A 16,907-nucleotide genomic window follows, 5' to 3' on the forward strand; every position below is an offset into this window, starting at 1 on the left:
ATTAATATAATTAAAAGTGCTGCAGCTGGTTAATAGCCTTTGTTCTCATATACCGTCATAGGACTTTGAAACAAGTCGGTCAATTTATCAGGCACAAATCAAAGAGCTTGGTGGTTTTGATTGACAGCCTTGTCTAACATCTGTGAGAAGAGACAGGTCAATGATTGTGTGGAATAAAAACAGAAAATGCAGGAAATACTCAGCAGGTCAGGCAACATCTGTGGAGAGAGAAACAGAGTTAACGTTTATGGTCAATGAAATTCTGACGACCTAAACGTTAACTCTGTTTCTCTTTCCACACTTGCTGCCTGACCTGCTGAGTATTTCCAGCGTTTTCTGTTTTTATTTCAGATTTCCAGCATCCACAGTATTTTGCTTTTGTTTCAATGATTGTGTGGAATCCTTTAATGGACAGCCTTGTGGCCAGATGGATATATCTCAGCTGCCTGGGCCCTACTAGTCCACAGCCAGCAGAGGGTCTGGGATAATTTGACACTGTGGCAGCGTTTCACCATGTAAGAAATATATTACCAAACCAACAAGCTCAGACTAAGCAAACATGACACTAAATAGATCAACAAAAAACATGAAAGTGAGGTACAGAGGAAAAAAGGCCTGCCGTGAGAAAGGAGAAGAGGCTCACTGAGATGAATGTACAAAAAAGGACAAACACGTTAAAAGCTGATCAGAGGGCCAAAGAGCGACCTGGAAAATGTCAAAACAGCTAAGGCTAATCAAAACAGCAATACGTTATTTCAGTACCACAACAAAGAGGACAGTCAGAGAAGAAGTAAAAACCATCAAAGATGGGGATCTTTCAAACTGAGGATGAGCATCAATTGGTAAATATTCTGAATGACTACTTCCTCCAAGTATTCATAAGGGAAGACATGAGCAACATTCCCTCTCCAAAGCTATTCCAAGGAAAATAAATCACTTCATTATAAATGAGATGGAACCCCTAGACAGGTTAAATTGGCTCAAAACAAATAAATCCCCAAGGATAGATGATATTTATCCCAGAGTACTGAGAGAGACGAGGGAGGAGATCTGTGAGGCAATGACAATCATTATGAGGGAATCAATGGACACTGGGAAGGTACCTGCAGATTGAAAACTGGTTAATATGGTGCCCATATTCAAAAAGGGTGACCAAACAGACACAGACAACTACAGACCCAATAGTTTTACTTTCACTCTATGTAAGATAAGAGAATCAACCATCAATAGCAAACTTGAAGATAATCTCCACATCAATAACCTAGTTAATAGCAGCCAGCAGGATTCAGAAGGGTAAGATTCAGCCTGACCAACCTGGTTGACTTTTTTGAGGAAGTGATAACTTGAGTGGACTGTGAGAAATCCTATCACACGGTGCGCCTCGACTTTCAAAAAGCTTTTGATAAAGTTCCACAGGATAAACTAATTAAACTCAAAGCTTTCAGGACTGGAATGGGAATGGATAAGAAACTGGCTGAAGGGTAGAAAATAATGAGTGCTTGTTAGAGGAGTTATGTCAGAGTGCGGGCAGTACTGAGTGGGGTGCCTCAGGCCTCAGCGCTAAAACCATTACTGTATCGAATTTACATAAATGACTTGGATTCAGAAACTCAAAAGCAATATGGTCAAAGTGGCAAATGATACCAGGCCTGGGTGGGTGGCATTGGGGGAGGTCAAACTACATCAATAAATGGAACAATGACAGATGAAATTTAACACAGAAAAGTGTAAATTGCTACACATAGGAAGGAAAATGTCTTATATGCTTATGTCTCAGTCTGATAGAATTTATATTTCATTTGTCTATCAAAGATGGAAGGAGACATGTGGTGGCATTTGGTACAACCTAATAAGCCAGTGTACAGTTGCAATCATTTTCTGTTCGATCCCTAGATCTAGATATCACTTACCTAAATATTTGGATTTTAGTGGATGTGATGTTTGCTAAGGGGGTGGTCAGTGATGCTGAACCCGAGTAGAGTATCTACTGTAAAACCCAGAAATTTAACTGTAATCAAGAAATAAAAATAGCGTGAAAAGCTGGAAGAAGAATAGGAGTCCTCAAGAAAAGTCAACAGTCCTTGTCATTAGGAACACCTCGGGCTTGATTTTGACTTTTGGGCGGCCAACCGGCCGATCACCCGTACCTGTGGCGAAGAGGCAGCCACAATTTTGAGGCAACGGCCTCATTAACATTGAGCCGGCGAGCTGCGGAGCACCAAAACAGGCTTCCGAATGCAGTTCACCAGAATAAGGCCTCCCAATATTGGGCTGCCCTGGCCTTCAGCAAAGTAAGTGCGAGGGGAGGAGGGGGCCGCGATCACGGAGGGTGGTGGTCCCAGAGAGTGAGCAGAGCCCAGATTATTTTTGTGGGGCTCACAAATTTAATTCCAAATTTACCTTGGCTGGGCCTCTTTGGCGTCATCGCCCATGGAATTGGTCGGTGTGTGCAGTGCACATGCTCTGGCCAGGTCCGACCTAAAATGGCAATCAGGGTCCTAGGACTCCTATTTAAAAGGGGCCTACTGCCTGAGACAGGCAAGCACTCCGAGCGGTCAGCTGTAGGCCCCTTCCAAATGTTGTTGGCCTCTTCGTCGTGTTAACGGGGCAGTAAAGCTACCAACCCCATTTTGAGGCTCTTACCGCTCCGTTAACAAGAGAAGATAGAAGTGAAAATTAACCCCCTTCAGTATTTTGCAAAGCATTTCTCTACTCAGTGATGAAATCTCTGAGTTGTCCATTTGTGTTCCAGCACAATTTTCTCCAAGTTCCTTCTCTACCTGCAACTATCAGGATGTTAGTTGACATTGTAAATGGTTCCCCTTTCTTCAAGTACTCTCTCCTTTCTTTCAAAACTGCCTTTATCACCACCTTATATTGCCTCCAAGTCTCCCAATGTCTGCAATTTAAAATTTTCAGACATATTTGAATCACTACATGGTCTTGCCCCTCTCTATCTCTATAACTCCCCCACCCCCCACCAAAGAACTTTACATTCCTCCAACTCTGGCCACTTATGCATTTTCCCTCCCTTTGCCTCATTAATGGAAGCCTTTTCTTCAAGCGTCTAAGTGCAATACTCTGGAATTCCCTCTCTAAACCTTTCAGCCTCTCCACCTCCTTCTCCTCCTTTACGATCTCCCTTAAAACCTACCTCTTTTGTTTATTTCACCTAATATCTCCTTCTTTGGCTCAGTGTCCACTTTTGTCTGATTACACCTCTGTGAAGTGCCTTGGGCTGTTTTTTACATTAAAGAGGCTATATAAATGCAAGTTGTTGTTAACATTGTTGTTGAATAGAACTATTCAACCTAAATTTTCATGACACTATCTCTATAAGGTGTGACATATTAGACTGCATATCATCAATTAATGTCTGCTTTCCCTGTTTCTTTCATGGATCTTAATGCAATCATTGAGCACAAATGCAGAACATGATCTTTACCACACAGTGTTTTTTTTTATTCGTTCATGGGATGTGGGCGTCGCTGGCGAGGCCGGCATTTATTGCCCATCCCTAATTGCCCTTGAGAAGGTGGTGGTGAGCCGCCTTCTTGAACCGCTGCAGTCCGTGTGGTGACGGTTCTCCCACAGTGCTGTTAGGAAGGGAGTTCCAGGATTGTGACCAAGCGACGATGAAGGGACGGCGATATATTTCCAAGTTGGGATGGTGTGTGACTTGGAGGGGAATATGCAGGTCGTGTTGTTCCCATGTGCCTGCTGCACTTGTCCTTCTAGGCGGTAACACACAGTGTGGTAACCAGCACCAGGTTATGCAAAATTATCCTTTAAAAAATTTTTGGCTTAAAAAAATGCACACCATACTAATAAACAGCAAAAGCAAAAATAACATAGTAAACATACCATTTTTATAAAACAATACGATATAAAATGAAACCTAAGGAATGAATTAATTTGAAAAGGGGCACAACAATACAAAAAATGGACATCGGCCATTAGCGCAGAATGAAACGTTACTTTGCCCTCTGCTGGTCAATTTGAAGCTTGCAAAAAGAACAATTTTCTAATTGAAAACTCCTCTTTTATTAGTTGTATTATTGTGGTTTTTATATAATGCAAAATGCCATAAATGTACATTCGTAATAAAATAACTGACAGATTTCCCATAGAGTTCACTACAGACTGCTGATTTTTTTTAAAAGTTTCACAGATTTTTGTTACCCATGTAATTATACAGCAACTGTCCTGACTACTTATTTATTCTTTTCTTAAGCTAACAATTTTTTGATATGCTTGTTATTATTGTACCTTGTGTAACAGGTGTAAATAATTATGCAGTGTTTTCTCTTAGATATAATGACGAATCACCATTATAATTAAAATAATGAAGGAAAGTTTGGAACAGGATGGTGCACCGCATTAAATACTGACATTTGACCACTTCACATCAGGGGTCAAATTGGACCTTGCCTTACCAATTTCTAGCGTAGGTGGCACGCGATCCAGGAACTGACTGTCATACCTCAACCTCACTGAGGAGCAGTACATCAGGCGCCTCTGCTTCACAAGGGAAGTGGTCACAGAGCTGTGTCACCTGTTGCAGCAAGAATTCGAGCTCCAAACCAGGGCATGGACAGTACTGCCTGTGGCTGTCAAGGTCACTGTGGCCCTGTATTTCTATGCTACAATGTCGTTCCAGGTTGCAACAGATGACATTAGCGGCATCACTCAGTTTGCTATGCACTGCTGCATCGGGGATTTCACTGAGGCTTTCTGTTCCAAGAGGAATGATTTCATCTCTTTCACCATGAAGTCGGCAAAGCAGGAAGAGAGAAATTAGGAGCTTCACCAGGATTGCAGGCTTCCCACTAGTGTAAGGAATAATTGACTGCTCCCACGTCGCTTTGCGGCTCCGTATCAAGACCCGAATACATGTGTCAGTAGGAAGGGTTTTCACTCCTTCAATGTGCAGTTCGTGTGTGACGACATGCAGAGCAACATGCAGGTCTCTGCCCAGTTTCCTAGCTGTAGCCACAATGCCATCATCCTGCACCAGTCTTCAATACCCTTCTAATCCACCCGGACCATCGGGTGTTAGGCTGGCTGCTAGGAGACAGGAGTTATGCCTTGAACACGTGGCTCATGACTCCTGTCAGGAACTCGAGCATAGAATCTGAGGAGCAGTATTACCGGAGTCGTGCATCCACCAGAGCTCTAATCGAGCAGATCATCGGCCTTCTCTAGCAGAGGTTCCGCTGCTCCAACATTCGTGAGCAGTTGTGCAGTACAGCCCTCAATGAGTCTCCAAATTCATGGTCATCTTCCATTGTGCTGCCCTTGAATTATGTGCCAACTTGTCCTGAAAGAAAGCAGGGAGTGTGTTAGTGGTAGCATAGTGAGTTGTTTTGAGGATGTGCATGTTGAATAGTGTAGATCTTGTGTGAAATGTGGCAGAGGTGTGGGGAAGTGAAGGAAGTATTAGTGAGGGGAATAGTAGGTGTGGAGTGTGTTACTGGTAACAGAAGGAGGTGGAGTGAAGTGTGATGCAGTGATTATAAGAGGCTGAAGTGAAGGGAAGAGGGGAAGGGAAGGCTTGTGAGTAACAGGGCTACAGGTGGTGCAGAGTTGAGGAGAGAATAATGCAAGATCTGAGTTAGGAGTCCTGGTGAGGTCACTGAACTTCTTGCGGCATTGCACCTATGTCCTGTGTGCAGTGCTCAGAGCGTTGACCTCCTCTGCCACCTCTTGCCACTGCTGGCTGGCAACTTGCCTGGAGACTCTTTGGCACCCCCAACGGGAACAGCACCTCACTCCTCTACCAGTACCCTCAGTACGGCATCTGAGAATATTGGGAGCCCTCGCAGTAGCTGTTTTAGGCATGTCTGATGTGTCCACAGCCGATTCCAGTGTTCATCATCCAAAGTGCACTTCCCCTTTAAGAGCTGCAGGCTGCCTTTAAATAGCATTATGGACATGTCATTTTCAGGCCTCCGATTAGGCGAGCTGTCAATGAACTGCATGAGTAGTGCTGGCAGCCACCTGTTCAATGTTAATGAGTCACAGGGACCAATTTCTTTAATTAACAGCACCCACATGTTCAGCGACAAGCTGTGTACACAGCACCAGTGGGCGCGGACCAATTTCTACCCCATCTAATCCAGACTGCTGAGATAAAAGTGCTTGCTATTTGCTGGCTGCAAAAGAGTCCTTCATGGAATTAGTTTAGCAATCTCAAATCAGCCCTAGTTAATATAGGTCACAGCGCAAAATTATCCTTAATGTGGCACTAACTGGCAAATTCTTTTAGAGAAATGGCGTGGGAAATTTTAAAAAAATCACACTGGTACAGGGATTGCTCTTCTCAAGTTGGGCCAAGACACATTGTTAGGGCAATGTAGAGGTCACTTTACTCTGGTAGCTGATTCTGTGTTCAGCTGTGCTGCTTTAACAACCTTAGTACAGATGCTAAAATATTGGAAAATTGGCCAAGCATGCCTTAGGCACACTTTGGGTCTAAATCCTTCTGCACAAGATTTTCTGACCTGCTGCTTTTGTGTGCTAGAACACTTAAGGAAAGGAAAATGAAAAGACTTGCATTTATATAGCGCTTTTCACAACCTCAGGATGTCCCAAAGCACTTTACAGCAATTGCCATACTTTTGAAGTGTAGTCACTGTTATCATGTGGGGAAACGCGGCAGCTAAATTGCGCACAGCAAGGTCCTGCAAACTCCAATGAGATACTGACCAAATAATCTGCTTTTTTTAGTGATGTTGAGTGAGAAATATATACTGGTCAGGACACTGGGGGAAAATCCCCTGCTCTTCTTCGAATAGTGCCATGGGATATTTTACATCCACCTGAGAGGGCAGACGGTGGACATTTTGAGCCATTGGATCATTAAGTCCCCAGAATGCATGCAAGAATCGTAGAATCATGGGACAGAAGGAGGCCATTCAACCCATCATGCCTGGGCCGGCTTTTTGAAAGAGCTATCCAATTAGTCCCACTCTCCTGCTCTTTCCCCTTCAAGTATTTATCCAAGTTTTGTGTTGGGATTGTATGTTTTGCCACAAAACCCATTTTTTCAAATGTGCATATGAGAAGCTCCATGTGGTAATTTTTCATCTTTAGCACTGCTGGTGCAAAGCTTTGCATACTGGAAGTCCATATAAGGAACTCAAGCACATGCCTGATTTATGAGCGCACAATTTTCTGTCCATCATGGATGGAAATCATGGGCCCATGAATTGGGCACATGCCCGAAGTCCTAATGTGTTCTCTAGCATGCAATGCTCTGTACCAGAAGCATTAAGGTGAAAATTTACTGCCACGTGCAATACAGATCTAAAAAGGGGGGCAGGCTTTGGATGGGGAATTTTGGTTGCAATATTTACAGCACATTTTTAATATTGTAACAAAAGCAAAATATTGCAAATGCTGGAAATCTGAAATAAAAACAGAAAATGCTGGAAATACTCAGCAGGTCAGGCAGTACTTGTGAAGAGAGAAACAGAGTTAACCTTCCAGGTTGAAGACCTTTTGTCAGAACTGGAAGAAGTTTGAGCCAGGAAGACGGGAGGGAGGAAGGGGAGGGGAGGAAAGAACAAAGGGGAATAGTTTGTGATAGGATAGAGGGCGGGAGTGATTAATTGACAAAAGGGATGATGGTGCAAGGCAAAAGGCAAAGGTTAAATAGTGTTCAGCACAGGAATTTGACGGGGTTAAAGGGCATATACTTCAATGCAAGGAGTATTACAAACAGCAGATGAGCTAAGGGCGCAGATAGACACATGGCAGCATGATATCATAGCTATATCGGAAACCTGGCTGAAAGAGGGGGATAATTGGCAGCTCAATATCCCTGGATACAGAGTTTTCAGGCAGGATAGAGTGGGTGATAAAAAAGGAGGAGGGGCAGCATTATTGGTTAAAGAATCAATTACAGTTGTGAGAAGGGATGATATGCTAAATGGATCATCAATCGAGGCCATATGGGTTGAGCTAAGAAATAAAAAAGGGGCAGTCACACTACTAGGAGTGTACTATAGACTCCCGAATAGCGAAAGTGAGATAGAAGAACAAACATGCAGGCAAATTTCTGAGTGCAAAAATAAGAGGGCAATAATAGTAGGGGACTTCAACTACCCTAACATCAACTGGGATTCAAACAGTGTGAGGGGCACAGAGGGCGCAAAATTCTTGATCGGTGTCCAGGAGAACTTTTTGAGCCAGCACATGACAAGCCCAACATGAGGGGATGCAATTCCAGATTTAGTCCTGGGAAATGAAGATGGGCAAGTGGGTGAAGTGACAGTGGGTGATCATATTGGGGATAGTGACCACAATTCAGTTAGTTTTAGCATTATTATGGAAAAGGACAGAGTTAAATCAGGAGTAAATGTTTTAAATTGGGGGAAGGCAAATTTTACAGAACAAAGAGGTGATTTGGCAGAAGTGGACTGGACACAACTACTTGAGGAGAAATCAGTGACAAGCCAGTGAGAGGCACTAAAAAGAGAAATTTCACAGGTACAATACAGACATGTCCCCTCACAGAAAAAGGGTGACACTGCCAAATTTAGAGCCCCCTGGTTGTCTAGAAGTAAACGGGGCAAGATAAAGCAGAAAAAGAAAGCTTATGACTGTCACAGAAAACTAAATACTGCAGAAAGCCTAGAGGAGTATAGAAAGTACAGGGATGACGTAAAAAAGGAAATAAGGAAAGCAAAGAGAGGGCATGAAAAAATATTAGTTAGTAAGATTAAAGAAAACCCAAAGATGTTTTATCAGTACATTAAGAACAAGAGGATATCTAAGGAAAAGGTGGGACCTATCAGGGATGATAAGGATAACTTGTGCGTAGAAGCAGAGGATGTGGGTAGGGTTTTAAAAGAATATTTTGTCTCCGTATTCACAAAGGAAAGGGATGATCCGGACGTAGTAGTTAAAGAGGAGAGGTGTGAAATATTGGATAAGGTAAACATAACGAGAGAGGAAGTACTAGAGGGATTGGAATTCTTGCAAGTTGATAAGTCACCAGGGCCGGATGGATTGTTTCACAGGCTATTGAAGGAAGTCAGTCGAACCTGCAAAGTCCTCCTCACTAACATCTGGGGACTTGTGCCAAAATTGGGAGAGCTGTCCCACAGACTAGTCAAGCAACAGCCTGACAAAGCCATACTCACAGAATCATACCTTTCAGCCAATGTCCCAGACTCTTCCATCACCATCCCGGGGTATGTCTGTCCCACCGGCAGGGCAGACCCACCAGAGGTGGCGGAACAGTGATATACAGTCAGGAGGGAGTGGCCCTGGGAGTCCTCAACATTGACTCTGGACCCCATGAAATCTCATGGCATCAGGTCAAACATGGGCAAGGAAACCTCCTGCTGATTACCACATACCGCCCTCCCTCAACTGGTGAATCAGTCCTCCTCCGTATTGAGCACCACTTGGAGGAAGCACTGAGGGTACCAAGGGCACAGAATGTACTCTGGGTGGGGGATTTAAATGTCCATCACCAAGAGTGGCTCGGTAGCACCACTACTGATCGAGCTGGCCGAGTCCTGAAGGACATAGCTGCCAGACTGGGCCTGCGGCAGGTGGTGAGCAAATCAACACGAGGGAAAAACTTACTTGACCTCGTCCTCACCAATCTACCTGTCGCAAATGCATCTGTCCATGACAGTATTGGTAGGAGTGACCACCGCACAGTCCTCGTGGAGATGAAGTCCCGTCTTCGCACTGAGGACACCATCCAACGTGTTGTGTGGCACTACCACCGTGCTAACTGGGATAGATTCAGAACAGATCTAGCAGCTCAAAACTGGGCATCCATGAGGCGCTGTGGGCCATCAGCAGCAGCAGAATTGTATTCCAGCACAATCTGTAACCTCATGGCCCGGCATATTCCTCACTCTACCATTACCAACAAGCCAGGGGATCAACCCTGATTCAATGAGGAGTGTGGAAGAGCATGCCAGGAGCAGCACCAGGCATACCTAAAAATAAGGTGCCAACCTGGTGAAGCTACAACTCAGGACTACATGCATCCGAAACAGCGGACGCAACATGCTATAGACAGAGCTAAGCAATTCCACAAACAACGGATCAGATCAAAGCTCTGCAGTCCTGCCACATCCAGTCGTGAATGGTGGTGGACAATTAAACAACTAACGGGAGGAGGAGGCTCTGCAAACATCCCCATCCTCAATGATGGCGGAGTCCAGCACGTGAGTGCAAAAGACAAGGCTGAAGCGTTTGCAACCATCTTCAGCCAGAAGTGCCGAGTGGATGATCCATCTCGGCCGCCTCCCGATATCCCCACCATCACAGAAGCCAGTCTTCAGCCAATTTGATTCACTCCACATGATATCAAGAAACGGCTGAGTGCACTGAATACAGCAAAGGCTAGGGCCCCGACAACATCCCGGCTGTAGTGCTGAAGACTTGTGCTCCAGAACTAGCTGCGCCTCTAGCCAAGCTGTTCCAGTACAGCCACAACACTGACATCTACCTGACAATGTGGAAAATTGCCCAGGTATGTCCTGTCCACAAAAAGCAGGACAAATCCAATCAGGCCAATTACCACCCCATCAGTCTACTCTCAATCATCAGCAAAGTGATGGATGGTGTCGTCGACAGTGCTTTCAAGCGGCATTTATTCACCAATAACCTGCTCATCGATGCTCAGTTTGGGTTCCGCCAGGACCACTCGGCTCCAGACCTCATTACAGCCTTGGTCCAAACATGGACAAAAGAGCTGAATTCCAGGGGTGAGGTGAAAGTGACTGCCCTTGACATCACGGCAGCATTTGACCGAGTGTGGCACCAAGGACCCCAAGTAAAATTGAAGCCAATGGGAATCAGGGTGAAAACTCTCCAGTGGCTGGAGTCATACCTCGCACAAAGGAAGATGGTAGTGGTTGTTGGAGGCCAATCATCTCAGCCCCAGGACATTGCTGCAGGAGTTCCTCAGGGGTGTGTCCTAGGCCCAGCCATCTTCAGCTGCTTCATCAATGACCCTCCCTCCATCATAAAGGTCAGAAATGGGGATGTTCGCTGATGATTGCACAGTGTTCAGTTCTATTTGCAACCCCTCAGATAATGAAGCAGTCCGAGCCCGCATGCAGCAAGACCTGGACAACATCCAGGCTTGGGCTGATAAGTGGCAAGTAACATTCGCACCAGACAAGTGCCAGGCAATGACCATCTCCAACAAGAGAGAGTCCAACCACATCCCTTTGACATTCAACGTCATTACCATCGCCGAATCCCCCACAATCAACATCCTGGGGGGTCACCATTGACCAGAAACTTAACTGGACCAGCCATATAAATACTGTGGCTACAAGAGCAGGTCAGAGGCTGGGTATTCTGCGACGAGTGACTCACCTCCTGACTCCCCAAAGCCTTTCCACCATCTGCAAGGCACAAGTCAGGAGTGTGATGGAATACTCTTCACTTGCCTGGATGAATGCAGCTCCAACAACACTCAAGAACCTCGACACCATCCAGGACAAAGCAGCCCGCTTGATTGGCACCCCATCCACCACCCTAAACATTCACTCCCTTCACCACTGGCACACTGCGGCTGCAGTGCATACCATCCACAGGATGCACTGCAGCAACCCGCCAAGGCTTCTTCCCAAACCCGCGACCTCTACCACCTAGAAGGACAAGGGCAGCAGGCACATGGGAACAACACAACCTGCATGTTCCCCTCCAAGTCACACACCATCCCGACTTGGAAATATATCGCCGTTCCTTCATCGTCACTGGGTCAAAATCCTGGAACTCCCTTCCTCACAGCACTGTGGGAGAACCTTCACCGTACGCACTGCTGCGGTTCAAGAAGGCGGCTCACCACCACCTTCTCAAGGGCAATTAAGGATGGGCAATAAATGCTGGCCTTGCCAGCGACGCCCACATCCCACGAACGAATAAAAACAAAAAAAAATAGCGGATGCTCTGAGGATCATTTTCCAATCCTCATTAGATACAGGGGAGGTACCGGAGGACTGGAAGACTGCAAACGTAGTACCATTGTTTAAAAAGTGTACGAGGGAAAGGCCGAACAATTATAGGCCGGTCAGTCTTACCTCGTTGGTGGGCAAACTATTGGAATCAATACTGAGAGATAGGATAAACTGTCACTTGGAAAGGCATGGTTTAATCAGGGATAGTTAGCATGGATTTGTTCAGGGAAGGTCATGCCTCACAAATCTGATTGAATTCTTTGAGGAAGTGACAAGGAGGATTGATGAGGGTAGTGCAGTGGATGTTGTCTACATGGATTTTAGTAAGGCATTTGACAAGGTCCCACAAGGCAGACTGGTCAGAAAGGTAAAAGCCCATGGGATACTGGGAAATGTGTCTAATCACCTCCCCTTGAGAAGGTGGTGGTGAGGTCAGTTCTCTTTGCTTGTTGTGTGCAGTGGGCATGATCTGACATGGTCCCATCATCACTGCAACGGGACTGTATAATTAGCCTCTGGTTCCAACCAAGCCCGTACCTGACCTGGGAGTGCTTGATACTGGCAGTCGGTACCTGAAATGGAAAGTGTTCCTTTCCCCAGTGTTAATTGGCCTCATCTAGATGAGTACAAAATTCACAAAAGAAAAATTGAGTACAATGGAAGCATTTTTAACTTTGTTATTACTTGTGCATGATATGAATATAACAGGTTGGAAAGAGATTTATTCAATAATGAAAAGGAGCACTCACATAAATGATGATAGCCCCTATACCTTACTGCTTAAAACCCTAGCAGGTGCACACATTGTGAAGAGACAGTCATGCCCAAGCTCACTAATTGAGCTTTTGGCACAGTACAGCTCCATCTGGATCTTACAAAAGTAAAGAGAATTTATAGCTGAGATGAGGAAATGAATTGTGCAGTGGAAGTCATCCTCCAGGAATTAATAACACCAAAATTACATTAAGTAGCTAAAACAAACAGAGGAGGTGACAATGTAGATTTAAGTCGGCTATTTGATGTAAGTTTCTTTTATATTGGGATGTTAACACTGTTGATTCCTGAAGCATAATCTCATGTAACTGATGGTGACCCTAATGTAAAGTTGCTGGATTTGCAAAGATTGTTGTCCAGGAAGATACATTTTTACTATCTGATTTGGAACAGGAGTGGCAGTTATTCGGAATGGTATAAGTGAAGTGATGAAATAATCACAGAACATAATGATTTTCTGCTGTGGGAATTGATAGAGAGAGAAAAAAAATGAGAGAGGATGCTGTCTGCACAGGCAGCAGCCTAGGATTGAAGGATGGAAATGTGAGAATAGACGAGCACTCTGCTATTTTCTAGATTTGGGGAGCAGGCACTATGTATACAACTTTTCCTGAGGAAATTAAATGGGTTGGCTAGAGCCCTTGCTAAAAATTTTAAATGGTCTGTGGAAAGAGTGAATTTGACAGACAAAATGGCTTTTTTCTTGTTCTTTGCTTTCTTATATTTTATGTGATATTCTTTCAGCAAAATCATTTTTAAGGCATAATTTTGGGTACCTGTGGAATACATATTGAAAAATAACTCTCTAAATATTGGAAAAACCTCAGTGAAATGGGCCGATTTATCAGTTTGAGAAATATTGGACTGGGGTTCGAGGGGGTTCTCCTTCAACAAAGCATCCAACAACCTGTGACACATGGTGGTGTTTGGATGATGTATTGGCTCCCCCAAACAATTCAGAGTTTGTCAGCCAAACAAAAGCACGTCTTTGTCACAATATCACCATAATCTAGAGTTGATTTTAAAGCTTTTCATTTTCTTCATTGCGACTTTTGTTCTACCATTTGCTTAAAAGCTCACGTTATTTTGCTCAATCAAATTTGTTCTCTGGGAGAGCTGGGTGATGCAATGGGTTGGCATACTGTTCGTTTACCTCTGGGGTTTAAGCTTCAATCCAGCTCAGAATGATAGAATGAAGTGTGACTGTCTCTTTGGATAATTTTGAATCAGTTGCGAAGGGGCATGAGTCCAAAGCAAAAAAGAAAGAAGTCTTCATAAATGAACACATTGAAGACTGTTTAAGTGACTTGCCCATTTGCCAGCAAAATTTATTCACTAATCCAAGCTATTCTCCTAAATGTCTTTTTCACATTCTTCTATTCCTTTTGCTACAAGGTGTGACTCAGTAACTGCAGCCAGATCACGACCTCCAATTTGTATGCAAATTGTCTATTTTCACAGCAGAAATAAAACCCACCACCAAATGCAAATTCAAATCCAAATTTAGCAATTCACTCATTAAATAATGCGTACAAAATGAAACTAATCACCCTTGTGCATTCCCTTAATGCCTGTCTTCCATGTGCCTTTACATTTCCTTGTGCTCCTACAAGGTGCTTCCCCAGTGGATGCAGCATGGGAGGTGGAAGCCTGTTGACCTTCAATTGAAGAGAATGCAGATGGCCTTGGAGGAGGACCTTGAGCAGCTCTGGGCCAAGAAGGTCCGGCTTCAGACTACACCATCTCAGCTTGGGTCGCAGCAGTCTGGCCTGGCTGGCTGACAGGCAACAGCAAGGGCACTGGCGGAGTGGCAGGGGCGGGAGCAGGAATGCTGTCATCCTGAGAGAAGACAGCAGGTTCCTGTTCCATGGAGCCTCTGCCACTCTCCCAGGGTGACATCTCAGCAATCCAGGTGACCTGTTGGAGAACAAATTGCTGGACTGCTGTGATGCCCTGGAAGACCCACAATGGCAGCAGTCTGAGATTGCAATGCAGCAGTCACACCTTTGATGGAAGCTGTTTGTGCTGCAATGGAAGCTGTGACATCGGTCATTAGATGCTGCATCATGGTGTGCTGATGGTGGTGACCAACCTTTCCATGTTGGAAAGGATGGGCTCCAAGCTCTGCACAAAGCCCTGTGCCAAGTTGGAGCTGGACTCCTCCAGATTCCTTGATTCTGCACAGGCCTTCTGGCAAGCTTTCCAGTGCACCAAGAATTTGGTTGTGTACGCCCATCAGCCTTCTTCTATAGCCTGGCCCACTGAAGTCCTCATCTGAATCCTCTGCAGCAGAACTAGTGTGCGACCTTGCCCACTGGCGAGCTGGCACCTGCCATATCCTTTCCCCCTGCCCTGGCTCCTGTCCTATCCTATCCTCTAACATGTGCGCAATGTCAGTCTCTGAGCTGATGGCTGCAAGTGTAAGATCGAGTAATAGTGTCTCTTCATCAGCACTGTGTTCTTCCTCTTCCTCCTCTGACTGAGAAGGTTCCAGTTCTTGGGCAATGAAAAAGGGACAAAGGTTGGGTTGTGGTGAGAGGAGAGGAGAAAGTAAGAAGTGCGTACTTACACCATCAGTAGCTTGTGAGTCAGAAGAGATTGTGGGATGAGGGAGAAGTGGGAAGAGAGAAGGAGGATTAGGTATACGGAGAAACTCATCATCGATCCCTCCAGTGCCGCCAGTGGCCACGGCCTCAGTGATGGCCCTTCCCATGATGGCTAACACTGTCTCCTCCATAGAGGTTAAAACGTGCAGGCGCGCTTTTCAGCCTCCAGTATTTTGTTGCTGCCTCCTGTTATACGCCACCTTATTCGTGGGTTAATCACGGACTGCGAGCCCCCCGCCCGTTTCAGGGGCTATAAGACCATAAGACCATAAGAGATAGGAGCAGGAGTCGGCCATTCGGCCCCTCGAGCCTGCTCCACCATTCAATAAGATCATGGCTGATCTGATTTTTACCTCAACTCCACTTTCCCGCTCTTTCCCCATATCCTTTGACTCCCTTGCTGATCAAAAATTTGTCTAACTCAGCCTTGAATGTATTCAATGACTCAGCCTCCATAGCTTTTTGGGGTAAAGAATTCCAAAGATTCACGACCCTCTGGGAGAAGAAATTCCTCCTCATTTCCGTCTTAAACGGGCAACCACTTATTTTGAGACTATGTCCCCTAGTTTTAGATTCCCCCATAGGGGTAACATCCTCTCAGCATCTACTCTATCAAGTCCCCTCAGAATCTTATGTGTTTCAATAATATCTCTTCTCATTCTTCTAAACTCCAATGAGTATAGACCCAACCTGTTCAATCTTTCCTCATAAGACAACCCTTCCATACCCGGAATCAACCCAGTGAACCTTCTCTGAACTGGCTCCAATGCCATTATGTCCTTCCTTAAATAAGGGCACCAGAACTGTACACAGTACTCCAGGTGTGGTCTCACCAGCACCCTGTACAGTTGTAGCATGACTTCCCTGCTTTTATATTCCATCCCCCGAGAAATAAAGGACGATATTCCGTTTGCCTTCCGGATTACCTGCTGCACCTGTATGTTGACTTTTTGTGTTTCATGTACGAGGACACCCAGATCCCTCTGTACCACAGCATTTTGTAGTATTTCTCCATTCAAATAATATTTTGCTTTTTTATTTTTCCTTCCAAAATGAATGACTTCACATTTTCCCACATTATATTCCATCTGCCAAATTTTTGCCCATTCGCTTAACCTGTCAATATCCCTTTGCAGACACTTTGTGTCCTCATCGCAACTTGCTTTTCCACCTATCTTTGTATCATCAGCAAATTTGGCCACAATACACTCTGTTCCTTCATCCAAGTCATTGATATATATTGTAAATAGTTGAGGCCCCAGCACTGATCCCTGCGGCACCCCACTAGTTACAGATGGCCATTTTGAAAATGACCCTTTTATCCCGACTCTTTGTTTTCTGTTAGTTAGCCAATCCTCTATCCATGCCAGTATATTACCCCCAACGCCATGAACTCTTATCTTGTGCAGTAATCTTTTATGTGGCACCTTATCGAATGCCTTTTGGAAATCCAAATATACTGCATCCATTGGTTCCCCTTTATCCACCCTGCCTGTTACTTCCTCAAAGAATAAATTTGTCAGACACGATTGCCCCTTCATAAAACCATGTTGACTCTCCTTGGTTGTATTTTGAGTCTCCAAAT

This window comes from Heptranchias perlo, chromosome 13 (assembly GCF_035084215.1).
Source record: "Heptranchias perlo isolate sHepPer1 chromosome 13, sHepPer1.hap1, whole genome shotgun sequence".
NCBI lineage: Eukaryota > Metazoa > Chordata > Chondrichthyes > Hexanchiformes > Hexanchidae > Heptranchias > Heptranchias perlo.